This window comes from Anopheles funestus, chromosome 2RL, assembly GCF_943734845.2.
Source record: "Anopheles funestus chromosome 2RL, idAnoFuneDA-416_04, whole genome shotgun sequence".
Taxonomy (NCBI): domain Eukaryota; kingdom Metazoa; phylum Arthropoda; class Insecta; order Diptera; family Culicidae; genus Anopheles; species Anopheles funestus.
Genome location: NC_064598.1, coordinates 8,639,590 through 8,655,792, shown reverse-complemented (window position 1 = coordinate 8,655,792; position 16,203 = coordinate 8,639,590). Strand labels below are relative to the sequence as shown.

The 16,203-nt window shown below is 41.2% G+C and overlaps 1 protein-coding gene across 7 annotated transcripts in view; it reads right to left on the bottom strand.

Annotated features, from left to right (window-relative positions):
• LOC125764682 (sodium/calcium exchanger 3) overlaps positions 1-16,203 on the bottom strand; it is a 122,347-nt gene that overhangs the window by 57,631 nt on the left and 48,513 nt on the right. The gene's annotated exons all lie outside the window — the stretch shown is intronic.

Here is a 16,203-nt window from a genome sequence, read left to right as displayed (position 1 = left end):
CGTACACCATAGTTCCATAGTGATTGCGACAGTAAATCTTAGCCGCTGGTTCGAACACCAGTCGATTAGAACAACGCGCTCAAGCAGTGTTTGGAGATGTTTCACTGTAAACAAGCAACACCCGAGCTGCGTGGTTTGTTACAGATGTCGGACATGATCGTGTCTTCGGGTTGTCAAAGGGCATCGCGCGCTTGCTGACGGCACTGACGTTCATACTGACAGATGGGTGTAATTGGGGAGAAGGGGAGTGCAAGCAAGTCGGAAGGCAGAAATCAGGAACTAACCACCATGATGATGATGATGGTGATGAGGACGAGGACGAGGACGAATGTTGGTTGGTGGTTGAATCGTAACCGCCACCGGAACTGGCATTGCATATTTAAACAGATCCATCCATCGCTGTGGTCCATAAACAACGCACCAGCAACATTAGCGTGCAGAGCGTAACGCTTCCGTTCCCACCCGGTCGGGCTGATGGATGATGATGAAGCCAAAATGTTGAACGATATCCGGCTAAATACCACCGAAACCATTCAGCTGCGGTTGGCACGGTTCACAGGGTGGATGGTGAAACTGAACGGTGCTGCATGGCTTTGTGCAACAAAATGCAAGCAGCAACCATTTTGTTCGATTTCAAACACCTCTGAGGGAATGGTATTAGCATTCATTAGTGGATTAATTGAATCAAATTATTTTAATCGCTGACATGCGGCACAGGAAGCTAATATTTTTTTGCACTTGGACAATCTGATCATAAAATTTATCAAACACATTTCAAATGTTTCCTATCAATTTTATTGATTGGAAATTTAATGTATTTCGTACCTTTTTCTGAGCAACAAGGATGAGGGAAATGCAATCTAGTTTATTAAATTAAATACAAAGTAATAACATAAAGAACTTTAATGTAGAAGCATCATCATTAGCATTACTAGCTGCCCTATACCGGAGCTACATTTTGCTAAAGTTTCGCCTTTATCGTCCCTATAACTATTAACGATTGCAGCAATACAAACTTTCACAACTGGATGGAAATAAAAACTTGCTTGTTATGAGACCTGTTCATCCACGGATGCAATTGGACTGTTGCATTACAAAAAAAACACGAACCTCTGCTCATTGCCACACTCATACGAGGTCGTTCGAACCGTTGATAAACTTTGTGTGCGCAATACAAAGTAAGCTTCCAATGAAGCTTGCAGCGCAAAATGGAATTCTATCGCTCTGGTTCTGTGCATTGCAACATATCGCGCCGGAGATGGTCCAAAAGGTGCAAAATAAAGACATAAAAGATGGTTTATGACTGCCGTATCGTGGAGCCCGGTTGTAGAGGGAAATATTATTTGTAAGCGAGCAATCATTTCGGCCAGGTTAGGTTATCAGAGAGTGAACGTAAATATCAACAACGGTACGATGGGTGGATGAAACGAATAAATTTCAAAGATCTAAAATATGCTACATTTTGTGAGAAATGTGTTGGATTATAAATTTTATTATTGAGTAATGTGTTTAAAAAAAATGAGTTCAATTATACCAATAAAGGTGGACTATTAGTTCTTCAAAGTGCTATGGCTAAGAATCATGTATATATGAACAAAACTCAAATAAAGCTTTGCTTTTGCTTGCCTATTAGGAAAAGCTCTCCGATTTAAAAATGCATGAACATAGAATGAAGGTGTACACCTTGTACAAAACATCCAGGAAAAGGTCATTTGTAAAACAAGAAGCAAAAAATCTAACCTTTTCCCTTTGCAACTGTTCCGACTGAGAACATTTAGTGCTATGTAATTAACAGTAAGTTGTAACAATTAGTTGTACTTTACTAAATTCCACCACCAACTATCATTAGCATGGCGAACGATCAGTTTTCCACTCCATTCAGCTCGTTTATCATTTCTAATCGCTTTGAAAGCGTTTGACCACACGTACAGAAAACATCATCTCGAAGTAAAAAGGAACAAACCGGCAAAACTTCGTTACGCTTCACAATGAAGTTGCTTTCATTATCTCGATAAAGCCATTAGCTCGCACCACACCGAAATGAGAAACGGTCGGTGCACTTGCAAGCGTAATGGTGGCGGCCACCGCATTCCCAACTGTCACCGGACAAAACACATCAACCCCGAAAGTGTCGACGTGGCAAAAATGCCACCCGACAGCACATAAAATGGCAGTACCGTGACCAATAAATTTATAATGCTGATCGTCGACCGAAGATTTCCGTTGTTTTTGCGTGTGTTTATTTGTGGTGGGCGGTTTTGTTACACCACAAAGGGAAGGGACACGTTTTTATTGTGATGCTTTTACTGTTTTGCTATTGCTTCCGGTTCGGTGGACAATTTTTAAGTAGGACAATAACGACCCACACCCACAAGTCCTGGCCCGGGAACGGTGGGAAGTGTTCCGGGTTTTGCTTTTGTGCGCGGTTCACTGCACTTCAGTAGCTGGATGGTGTGGTTTTGGTTTTTTGTTATGTTAATAAGATTAGTGTAAACCGATAGAAGAAGTATATTCGATCTGAGACTGTGTGAGCATCGAGATGAATTAAATTTCAATCAATGAGAAAACTTTTTCGATTGTCGATGGAAGGATATCGGCGTACGGAAAACAGATTTTAGAATGAAAAACATTTTCCGCGCAATTATAAAACAAGCATTCAAAATCGCTAAAGAGATGTCTTTACACACTCCAGAAATTACAGACACTCTTTACAAGCAACACGACACCCTTTCAGCATCAAAATAGTGTTCCTTGCAGGTTGCCTCGCCTAAACGACGGTGGCAAAAGCATAATTAATGCACCTCTGACAGACACCGGATTTTCGTTTAAGCACGCCACCAGCTCTGTCACTGCCGTTTGCCATGATTTGCTAAATAAGTTATTTCTGCTCACAAATCTTACTTCGACTTTCCGCGACTTAACAATAGTCGACCATGGCAAGTGCACATTGAAATTCCGTTCCTCATGAAAAGGTTGTAAACACCTGAGCGGAAATCTTCGGCTTGCTGGAACCCTCGGAAGATAGTTTGAGCGTCAGACACTTGCACCCATCATCCTGCAGGTGTGGGATGAATTTTCAAGTCCATAAATTATAGGAAAACATTCAGACAGCTGTCGGATGACGGTTTGCGTTTTCTTTTACTTCCGTGTGCGGCTTCCCCAGCACTTCCGTTTACCATTTCTGGAACGTTTCGACTTACTCACCAAGTCTTATAAAGCTTTACGTGAGGTAAATCCTTCCAGAATTTAATGAGACAGGCAAGAGCAAAGTATAAAGAGGTGTGTACCAAACTTTATAGTTGAGTTGTTCTGCGAAGAATGGAAAATGTGGGGGAAAACCTAAGCGTTAGGTAGAAAACACTTTTATTCTATACGAAAAACATCACAAATTCCGTGTTCGGTGTAGTTGCGTCGCGTCCATTATCGTTTCCACGCCTGGCGAAAAGGAAGTTTAGCAGCGCACTAATCCCTACAGCAAAGTGTTTAAAGCGTACAATAAATAAACAAAACTAAAGAATGAAGGAGAAACAAAAGCTGACTGTTTCGCGTGACATGACACGTACCCCTTGCTACCTATGGCGATTTAGAGAGAGAAATACCATGAAGTGGTTGAGAAATTATAACTCACAAAGCAAAACGATGAGGTTACGTTGAAAATAAACTAACCGTTTTCTACAACGCTTCAAAACAACAAACATTCCAGGATGGAAGAGTGGATAAGACGGCCATGATTGTGAAAGGTAACCTTTTGGCTGCAACTTATCTTAATTTATTATTTCATTTAATATGATTACAAAGCGGAAAGAAACCCATCCGGGAGGACCCCGTTCCAGCAGGAGTGAGGCATGGACAAAACAGTACGAAATGGGCTGTATAAAAAGTAGCTCATGTACGAAAACGGACAAGTGAGAAAAAGATTCTAGCAACAAGAGGGAAATAAAACGAAAAAGAGCTAAACAGCCACAAAGACTCTGAATTGTACGGCACGATGCGGAAGGTCAAGACAAGGTTTCATGTCTGGGTAGAGAAAAAAGAAAACAGAAAAAAGGTCTTAGTCAAAGTGGTAGCTGCTTGAGGAGAAATTTATGATACCATGGCATGTTTTGAGAAGGGACTGAAATAATAACGAGCGAACAGCAGCAACAAAAAAAAACCACACACAGCAACAAAATGGTAAAACTCCAGCCACACTCTGAAGCAACTTCGGCTCTTCGTTATCTGGCATCAGTGAATCAGTATAAGGAGGAAAAAAAGGCGTAAAACGTTAAACCTCTAAATGCTTTGCATGATTGCGCTGTATTTGGTGGACAATTCTTTTCTATTTCCTTCGTTTTCTTTTCACTAAACATCCGAAAGATTGAGATTAATTTCGTCCGTCAATTGGTCAGGAAAAACAATATCCAGCAGCAGTATAACCAACACATTGATTTGGCAGACGCGTGCGGTATTATCAGGGTGAAGTTTTTCTCCGGATTTACACTCCTCAGAGACGGCGCGGGGTCAGTAAGCCGGTTGCCGGAGAGTGTTTTTTTCGGTAAGGCAAATAAATGAACCAAAGATAGCCCCGCAGGCCGTAATCTCATTAATCATCGCTTGGTTAATAAAAGCTTGAGCCGATCGGTCAGCTAATGAACTGTGCTGTTGGTCCATTGGGGGAAAAATACGTAAATAGATGATTATACACGACTGGGAACGTTCGCCATGCCACGGACTATTTGTATCGCAATAACTTTAACCTTTTGACTGGTACATGATCGATTTGGCAGTTAGTTTGAGCGAGGCGATATGTTGATTAATTTATCAAAATATAGAATAATCCGAAATAGTAACAATTTACCAACATTTTAATTATCTTTTGGATTAATATTTGTTTCCAATTTTACTTGGCAAAAACTTAAAGAACAAATTGAAATACTCGCAAACAAACTGATCCTATCAAATAGGGCTTGAGTATCGAACAAGATAAAACAAATGTTTATTTAGGATTTTGGTTCTCATTATCTTAAAGCTTGCTTTCTCTTGAACGAAATTTTGTCCTACACATTGAAGTAGATTTCATTCTTGAGGACACTTTAATTTTATGAAACTGTCGCGAAATTCCTCCAATCAACGGTACATTCAACGACCGGCATTCGGAGTTTCTGGTTGTTGCAAAACAATTCAACCGAACGACTTGGGTCATTATTAGCAAAACCGTTCCATTTGCTGTTTTGCTTTGCGCAGAAGAGTTGCACGGTGTTTCTGTATCGTCCAGATCTACCTTCCGAGTGGAAGATTGCAACAACAAAAAAATAAAACCTTCTCGATTTGGTTCAATCTCATCATTGTCCCTGGTTCAACGATGCTCGTTTTCGGTCTGCTGAATGTCATTATTGGTTCGAGCATCACGTTTTCCCATGGGTGTTCCCATGTTCCGAATCCCGTAAGCAGATGACCCGTGTCGAAACCGAATCGAAATGCCAAACTTTACCAGAGACGGTCGCTGTACGGTTTATCACAAAATGGTTTCACTTGCGGAATTGATCCGGGAGCACAATATTCACGGAGCGCTATCGCATTGAACCGTGCTGCCTATTCCTGTCCCTCCCTGTTCCAATGCCTGTAAGGTCGAATAGTAAAAAATGATCGCCTTCCGGCGAAGGGTGGCGAGTGTCTCCTGGCAGGAGCTGATGGTAAAGTTTCGATCGATAGCCGAAATAGGAAACCATCCCGGAAGCGGCATGCAGAGTCAAATTTTACTTGTCAAAAGTTTCTGCCATCGCTGCCAGCAGGTAGCATCGATCGATATTACTTGTTTCGAAAAATATTCGTTCCACCTTAATTCAGTTACCCGGCGAAAAGTGTCCCGATCCCGCCAATTTGTCAATGCCAAACCGCAAACCCCTCTTTCTACTCACCCTCGTTACCCCTCCTATCCACAGGAAACGGAAATGGAACTCGAGCAAAAAAGGGGCTCATAATTACAGCTAATTATAGGCTTCGGTACTGACCAGCGGTTAATTATCGTCACCAACGGATGAATGAATAGCGTATGGAAATAGGTGAACGCTTGTTGATTTGTCCCGGATTTCCGTTCGATTCGAAAGAGAATGGGTTTTTGCTTCGCTTCTCACTATCAACCAGAAGACATTGCATGCAACACGCGATCGATGAATGATTAGAATGATCCAAGTGAGTGTTTTTTTCTGTTTGTTGGTTTTGCTTCATGCTGTTGATTGATGTTTATGCGACGATGTGCCACCGATTGCCAACTTACGATGGTGGTTCAGCTTAAACGCTGGTTGTAAGTTGTAACTAGCGTTGGCGTCGTAACGTGACAGCACGGACTCGCACTTTCTCCAGATGCGTTGCGTTGACCCATTGCCCCATCCGATGACCCACCATCACCGGTGGGAGGAACAAAACGAAAAAAAAGGTGTAATCCTTTGACAGAGACATTTCCGTTTTCCGGGTCAGGGACGCACCCTACCCTGGGTACGCTTTGCCTTTCCATTCCGTACCGTGGCTGCACTTTCTTGGGTGCGTTTTCGTTCTCAATTACAATCCGAACGATGAAATGTGTAATCTGATTATCACGAGCAGGAAAACAATTGGCCAAAGGGAAACAAGGGGAAACGCACAAAAGGGTTTGTGGGGAATTGTGGGAACTTGAAACGTGTTGCTAAAGGGGACAAATTTAATTTGCATACGTTTATTCGCATACATGGCCAAAGCATTGGTTGACCATGAAAATTAGGCAATAGTTTTTAAATAGACCTGGGAAGGTCAAGGGATAACCAATCGTGTAAAATGGTAAAATGTACATGTACAGTGAACCAAGAACAAGAAACGCTTATATGAAACAGCAGGTTGTTATCGTATGATAATAGTTAATGGAATTGAAACATTGGTAAACATCATTTCTGCAGACAATAACAGCTATCGTAACCAGTTTCCTTCCTTATGGTGACATGTTGTTGACATATGTATCTGTACATTTCATAGCCCAAGGTATTCTCATGATAAACTTGGTACTTGGATAAAAAATTAAACTATCAGTTCAACGAGTACAAACCGGACTTCAGGTATCATTACCAGGAGATATCAAGCAACGACTAACCAGCTTTTCAAATAGACCCGACTGTCGACTCAATAATAACAAGGTTTTAGGCGTGGATGTGATAGGAGTTGAAGAAGAAGTTGGACAAAAGTGCAACAGTTGCAAGAGCATCCAAGATATCTTCATTGTTGTTTAATTGGTAATGTTTTATGCGTTAAAGACCTTATTGAATACTATCGAATAGGATGCTGAAACTGATCCACTGAGCAGATCTCAGCTTATAACTCTATGGGCTCCTTTAACCTCAATTGCATCAGTGTCGTGCTCATTGGGATTAATCAGATTGCAGTAGACGCTTATTGAAGTTGTTGGAAAACTTCAAAGCTTTTCCATTTCAGAGTCTTCAATGTATATGCTTGTCTTCTTCCTCAATATATTGAAGAAGAAAATTTTCGCTTTAGTTTGCAATTCTATTCCTTTTCTACTAACATTATCTTACTACAAATGAGACTTCCCAGTTTCTGGTAAGCTGTCATCAGCTGGTAATGAAAGATATTGTTATTATCAGCACTAAAACTTGACTCTACAAATCATACAGTCACATACTTCCATTCCCAAAAGTATTGTTCCATCTACTGATTCGAATTCTGAAGTCATATCCAATAGTTACAAATGCATTTTACAACCCAATGCCCACAGTACGCGTTATTCACAGTTTTATTTCCACTTGTCACCAGTTTTGCCCGCCACTTGCAGCATGGAACAACTTTGATTACTTTTCTGGCCGGTTCACTTTCGGTTACAAATGGTTGACACATACCGGAAAAGCCATTGAAATCGAACGAATGGGCAAATGCTTTTATGTCGCAACTTGTCGGCACAGCATTGTTGGCACCAAATCGGACCACTTTCACTTCGGTAGTTGGGGACTGGATACGGTCCTGTCGTGCACTTTCGGTATCCTTAGCCGTAGAAACTTTCCAAGGCCATCGGGCAAGGTCCGGCGAAACCGGGTGGATCGAAATCACAGGAAAGCAGAGAAAATTATGGCACCCAATGGCACGTACGTTGCGTTTTATCTTCTGCTGCCACTTTCATTCGATGCCTTCGAGCCTTTAGATGTTGGCGTGTTGGCAACCGAACCGGATGTCCGAATGCACGTACAATGGCACGTGCAATGAGGAAAGCACGAGACAAGCACTGGACTGGACTGGTGCTCCCAAATGTATAAACATTTCGAAAGGATTCATTTTCAAGATCCAATTCGCTTCGGTCGATACTACGTTTGGTGTTGGCTTAAGTAAATGTAATCCCTTTTGCTGTGTGGATTTCCTTAAACCACTTGAAAATAATAAAAGCGAAAGGAATGAATAAAAGAACTGACAACTAAAAAGAGTACAGCGATAGTAGATAGGTAGGTCTAATCTAACGCTTATTGTTCCTACGGTGGCCACACTTTTGTTTGCCACTTTAACAAAATTCTATCGGGAATATAGGCGAGCAAGCGTTAAGCAGGGCGTTTGTGGAAAATGGTTCCTGCAAGAAGTTAGAAAAAACACTTTAAATTCAGCCGCTCATTTGACTTCTAGTGGCGTCGTACCGGTTGAATGTTGAAGTTGTTTTGTTATTTCCCTTTTGTTAGCCATGCCGTACAAATTGCCTAACCAATAACAAAAAAAACCCCGGAAATCGCGAGAAGAAAAGCTGAAATTGTTCTTTCGGTTTTGTTTGTTTGTTTTCTTGCGCTGTCGGGGGGTTATCCCCCGAAAAATCATCCCACGGCCAATCACCCTCAGGATTCAGATCAGTATGAAAAGTTGACCGGAAGCGTTGCAGGATCTTTGTAGAACCACTTTAAAATCTGTTTGCGTGATAAAAACGATGCCTGCTTTTTTCGTATTTTATTTTCTCCTCTTAACTTCGATTGGTCAGTTTTTGTTTAACCCACTGTTTCGGGGTTTTCCGGGGGTGGTTTCACCACAACAATGGCCAAAAAGGCAAATGAATATAATCTAATTTCAAGTGCTTTTGCTACCGTCGAAATTTCCTAACAAAAGCACTTTCCCCCATTAACGAAGCCTTCGATAGTCGCCGCGGAAGTGCGAGAAAATGTGTTCAAAGCGATTGAATTTAAATGGTGAGAAAATAACGAAGCTGTTGCGTTCAATATCCTGCCAATTCAGTGGACCTCGCGGAGAAAACCTCGTGGTCGATTAAAGATTCAAAAGGGAAACAAATGGAAACAAACAAGCCTTACTTTCTTGTTGGCCCTCGAAATTGGGGTGCGCTGTTGGTCGTGCTTTTCGGTATGCTTTTCTAAGCGTCTTATCCTTTGTAGTCCTTGTTGCGACCGCTAGCAAAGCATTAAGCTTCATTTAATTTGATGAAATAGGATTAATTTCTTCAAGACAGAAGCATCGTTGACCCATGTCGGAGCAAGTTGGTGCAGCTGCTTAAAGGATCTCATCAGCTGAAGCTAACAATTTTCTGCTTGAAAATGAGAAATCCTTCTTCTGTTTCAAGACAGGGTTTTATGCGTGGGATAAGCTTTGTGCAGCTGCGTCGTCTAACATCCGATCTGCTGCTGGGGTTTCTTCATTTCGTAAAGCTTCAATTTTGGCACGCAAACAAACGCAAACTTCCACAAAATTGGACACTAATAGCCACAAAACGAAATCACATCTTCATCGATCCCACCAGGAAATGGAGGGTGAAAAACTCCTAGGTTAGGTGTTTTGATAACGTTTGTTTGACTACCCTGCCGGAATATTCCTTTACCCGTAAGGTGGCGCTACTGTGTGAGAAAGGTGAAATGTTTACTTTAGCTTGACAGCATAGGCGACGGCTTTATCGTCACCATTTAGAACCATTTGTCTACGCTAACGAAGGTGCAGTAAGATGGTACCATTCTAACCGGCTTTTTTAGGGCAGGTTGTAAGGTTGTGTGAAAAAAGATGCCACTTTACCACATCGTCTGCAAAATACATATAGGGACGCACAAGCCCACACCAGCAAGGAAGGTTGGATCAATATCACTTTCGGACGATGAGATGCACACGTGTGTTTTTGGGATTCTTTTATGGATGCTGCTTGCTATGCTGCACGTGTGTTTGGTCCCATGAATTTATGTACAAAATGGTTAAGGTTAGCTATGTGTTTGAGTACTTCGTAGAAGATATATTGGGTACAATTTATGGCTTTTAATTAGGTTTAAGAAAGCTTTCTCTAGTATCTAACAGAAGTATTTCTGAAGAGTTTTTTTATGAAGAGAATTTTACTTTATGAACATTTTTATAGGATAAATGGATTTTTTTCACGTGTTTTCTGATGTACTGAAAGTCTGAAAGAGGAGCTTCTAAAATATATCTTACAACCAACTATAAATGCTAAATTCAGAGAAGCACTGCAAGTCAGCGTTTCTCAATTTGCTCACGAGTCCTTTCACACACAAAAAAATGAAATTCAAATATATTTTTTCTGGGTTTCAACTACAGTCTGTCCACCCATTAGAGTCCCTCCGATGGGGGTAGCAACACCCCAATTAACCATCTCATTTATTTCGACAAACGATTCGACGCCCATCCATACGATTGGCCATCCATTGAACGCCAGTTTCGGTCGTGAATGGTTGCAATGTGCCGATGGTCACGTTCGAGCAATTAATCATCAGTGATGAAACAATCGAAAAACCGTGAATGGTTTCGTGTTCCCATTCCGGCTGATAGATAGCATTACCGTGATGGAGAGAGCATTCATTCGACTGAGGCGGCTGTTGATGATGGTTAAATTTATGAGCTACCGTGGCAGTGATGGGCGTTGTTGGCTGTCACAAAAATGTATACCACTGCAGTAAGAAATAAAATGCTTCCCGCTTTTTCCTGCCTTTTCCCAACCTCGCTGCTATGGCACCGAACACTAATGATCGTGCATGGGATGATTCCAGTTCCAGACAACGCTTAAGGGTGGAAAGATAAAAATGTCACCCCGAGTGTGGGGTGGTTGAATGGTGCAGTTTGATTCAATGCACCGCCCGATATGTGTGATCAACGGGTTTTTGTGTCTAATTGACCTTGCTGTATCTGCCATATTAACGGCTCATTAGGGTCCCGTTAAAGAAAAAAGTCGGGATTTATGTGTTTCTGATCACATGGTAAGCATAACATAAATCATTCATAACGATAATCAAAATATTAAAGATGCTCAGTTGCTGTACTATTTCGAATGATTGTCAGCTCGTTTTTACTTCACTCATTTTTTAAAGAAGGAAATATAATTACAAAAAAACACAATCTCTTTATGGATGACCCAATTGATAAACAACATGCATTAAGGACCATAATCATTATCGTAAACACTGAGGAAGAGTGAAACGAATTTATAAGACTGTTTGTAAAAACGGATCCATCCGCACACCACAAACAAGTTGTTTCAGATAGTTTTGGCATGATAAAAGTTGCCCCTACTTTTTTTTATCAGCAGTTGAACTTTCAAGTAAATAGCCGATAAACACGGTCATGCCTAGAAGTACTCCGCTTTATCGATTACCGTCCTGCCGTGGTGTGGTAAGGGACCATTAAAATACTTTCAATGTGGTTTTTCTGCCTCGATCGTTTTTCCTTTCCTTCTTTTTCACCGGAAGGGTTGCGAGTGTTCCACGCTTCGCTGGGCAAAATATGGTAATAAATTCTATTAAATAAATACCAAATACCGTCGCGGGGACGTTTGATTATTGAAGCCAAGCCAACCAAACCCAAGCGATCGATCGATTGTGACGTCGCGGAAATTATGGAAACTTTAACGTTCCGTTCGGCCTTTTTTGTTGCTTTCCTGTAACGGTATCATATTTTTTGATGAAACTTTTAAACCCAAAACGATTAACCGGACAACTGTGTGCCGGGACGAAACTTATGCTGGTTCGCACAAAAAACCCTCCGAGAGCTTGGCTTTTTTATCTTTTGGATTTGTTAACGGGTGGCTCAAAAGAAGGGGAAAATCGGGTTTAGGGGTAACAAAGGAGGTCCTCTGAGAAGAAGGATTTCTTTGCATGTTTACACACAAAACATACCACCAACACAAACGGCAATTCGTGCGAACGGTATATGCGGAACGGTGAAGAGCTGTTCAGCAAAAGCGACAAAACATGACAAAACATGAAATGTTTTTCTTCTGCCTTTTGTTTACCCACTTACACACACACACGTTCACTCCACACAGAAATGATGGCAGGTGTCTTAAAGAGGCAAAGGTCGGTAAGGTTGACTGTATATGTATGTACCAACAGTGGAACGCTCAAGGCAAGCCGAGGCAGCCGAGAGTTTCAAGTCGCCGAACTAATAATATGTAAATAAATGCCGCGCTAAAGTGAGGAACTAACCTACATTTTTGCCCAACCCTGAATGTGTTTGTGTGTCTGAAAGGTACCGAACGTGTACGTGCCCGTGTGGAAAAGTTGCCGGATATAGACGTTGGGGACTGATGAAGTGGAAGATGTGAACTATAGCACCGTTGTCGATACCGTACACTGACTGGAGCACTGCGGGCTTCAGTTCCGGTGATTTCCCGTGCGCCAACCGGAAGGAAGCGGGATTACGAAAATGTTGGCTGCTCCGGTAAAGTTGCGGGCCACTTCCGGTCTCCATTATTGCCTTTGGTGCTGCCAGCTGCTCCACGGTACTCGGTACCACTTGACGCGATGTGTGCATTTGTTCGGGTGTATTGAGGCTTTCTTTTCTGTTCCATTCTCTGCCTAGGTCAACGAAGGACATTGTGTATGAAAATGTTCGTTGCTTTTGTGTAATGAGCATTTTTGATGACTGGTCAGAGCGGTAAAAGAAAGTATCGTAAAAAAACACACAAAACATATTCTGACATGCAATTTTAACACCCATTAAAGAGTAAAGGTTTCATGGGAATATCTCATGCTATTTATGTGGTTTTTTTTTATTTTGATACAACAATAAAACGCTTAATAACAATATTTACCTAAATCAAACAATGCATACAAGACAGAAATATAAATAAATGGAAAACATAATGGCGATCGACAATAAATGTAAGGCAGAGACTTTAGGAACTAAACATAAGCCCACCAAAGTAACCTGCACCGTGGAAACCTCTCAAGTTCAACGTCTCAGCGACGGTTGTGGATCCGCGTTTCGTTATCTCCCGTGGCCTTTGACTGGTGCTGTCCACTTGTGGGCAGCGCGGTAGCAAACTTCCAACCCATGGTGCACACTTGAGCGAACAAATTACTAACATTTTCCCCTCTAATATTGTATAATAATGTTCTGGTGAAGTTTGCCTCATTGGGTTTTGCTACGTATTTACCTGTGCACGAAGGATAACATCGACACACTGTCACCGTTTCAGCGAAACTTTCAACGCGCTCCAAAGAAAGTTTCGTCGTACGGCTAGTGTTGCCCAATGGTAAGCCTTGACCTTGTTCACGTCCATCATTGCACGGGGTGTGGATAAAGCAAGCAAGCAGCAGGATGGTCACTCGTTTGGGGACAGTGTACGGCGTGAACATATCGGGCGGTTGCTTGCATATCCAACGGTGCTAACGAGAAAAGCCCATTAATTGTAACGATCAATCTTGAGGATGCCTGTTTCTGATACATTACTTATAGTGTACTGGCAAAGTTTACGCCTGTCGCTAGGATGGAGGTGTTGTAACGAAGGTTCGATGTTGAAATCAAGAAAATGGTTTACTTCAACAGATGAAGACTGGATGCAGGGAATTGATATCCTTATTCGTATGGTTTTTTTCTTTATCTTGAATAAATTGAAACGATTATTTGTACTTATACACTTTCTGTACAACTTTTTGGAGATATAAGAATAACGTTTTATATGATTGGAAATTATGTTTGTCGATGCTTTTAATTTCGGAATATGATTTCATTTTAACCGAGTTACGTGTTAGTCTCAGGACTTAAAGTTAGGACTTAAAGAGTTGTGGAAATATTCAGACATTTTGAAGTTCTGAACTGGTTAAAAAAAAACAATTCTGTTATTATCATTTATCGACAGTTGCTTGCTACACGCTACTTTACTTATTTTCTTCAAGGGAATAACAGATTCATTCCTAGATTCATTTATTTTTGTTTCTTTCAACCAAAGAAACAGCTTTGAGGAACAACATTTCTCAAGGAACAAACAAACAAGAATTTTAAGCAAAATATCGAAAACCAACCTCAAAATGGGTTAGAATATCTCAGCAAAAACGAACTATCAACCCTTTGTTGTTTGCTTGGGCGCTTAAACCAACAATGGATGACAAAAGCCCAAATCTGCTAAGGCACATGTGTTCGGTGAGATTTTTAGCCGACAGTTCGTGTACAGTTTGATCCAAAACTCCAAAAGTCCGGTAGAGTTGTTCGGTTCGTTTCAAGCTATAACTAATCACCTCTGTCCTTAGAAGTGATGGGCACAGGCGGGAGGATTTTTCCTCCCCCTTTAGCTAGGATTAAAAACAGGATTAAAAGCCTAACAACCGCCGTGAAATGATCAGTTCGCAACGTGTTGCGTAAATGAAGGAAACTCTTTGACCAACGTTGCGGCATGAAAGACAAACATTCCGCACGCTCATTATAGTGTTTGAAGTGGGTGAAGAAAAAGTTTCCACTCGTTTTCAGTTCAAACATGTCATCTGCATGTTTCTCAGGAATGTGCAAGCAGCACTAGATCATGGCAGAAGTTGATGAATTTTGCAAACGAATCGAATAGAGATTGGAAGTAAAAAACAAAACCCACACGCTTTCATCGGCCAGTCTTGGTTCCCGGTGGAATACGTAGAAAAGCAGCCCCAGCACAAAATGGACGCAGGCCACACATCACAGCCCCGAACACTTCAGTCAGGTTTCAATTTTTTTTCTCTCTTTCTCAAATGCCCATGAGCATAAGACGGCTGCATTTTGCAAGTACCAACCATCGACAGAACGACAACACGAAAAGGAAATAACATTTTATGAGCCACTGTTCCCGGCTTTTCCCAGGAGACTTGTAGTGAAAACTGGCACGGTGACGGAGTCTTTTCAGGCGGGCAAAACCAAAAGAAAAAAACCTTCTAGGAAGCATATTTTCCTAGCGGGCACATTGCCGCTTCGTTTACGATCATTGCATTTCCGTTAAGTTGGAAGTGAAAATGGTTAGTTCGTCTCACTGGTGGGATTGGTTGTGTTTTTTGTATCTTTTCCTTATCTGTTTTCCTTTCTTTGCTTGCCTGTGTATTTGTTCCATACCATAATCGTGATCGAAGCACATTAATTTACGGTGCGTTCGTGTTTAAAGAAAAGTTACATTTAGTGATTTATTCGTTTCACTACTTCCAATTTTATGGTTCACGATTTTCCCAAAAATGAAAGGATAACTAAGGCTGTGTGGGTGTGGTTTTTGTAACGTACAAATAAAACAGATAAATCATTTTACGATAATGATGACGTGAAATAAAAGACTATCATGGCGATTTCAAAGCTGTTGTATGAAAAATAATCACATCACTCTCGAGAGAGAGCAAATAAATCCGAAATTTTTACCACCAAAAAGGAAGCGTCCAACAATCCCTCGACTATAATGGACAGTTAACGATAAATCTTTGCGTGTTAACGTTTTTTTTTCGTTGTTGCTTTTTGGCTCATTATGCATTCCCTTTTTTTGGTCTTGGTTTATAAACCGACTACGAATAAAAAGCAATATGCAAACAATTTGAGACAATTGTCTAGAGAGTCATTTTCACAACTTTTGTTTTTGCTTCATGCTTACGATCAAACATTGTGTGCGTAAAGCAAACTACGAAAAAAAAACCCCTTGTCCGTTAACCCAATTTGCTTCTTCATCTTCCGAGCTGATGGATTGAAAGCATCCTTTCTAGGGTATCCATCCGTTACGCCACATTTAATACACTTTCGGCGGAGTTATGTGAAACCCGTCAAAATATTTCTCAATTATGCTGCTGCTTTATGGCGTATATTGCTTTGTGTGAGTGAATGAGAGGATTTGTGTTGTAATTAGCTTAATGCTTCGCTGCTGTTTTCGCGGTTGCCAGTGAAAACTTCCCATCCCGACAGGTACGGTTGTGCTTCAGAATTATTGCATCCACAACCGAAAGGAGTAACTTTCATCATACGCCATGTAGCAGCGCCAGACCAGAGTCAAAGTGTTGG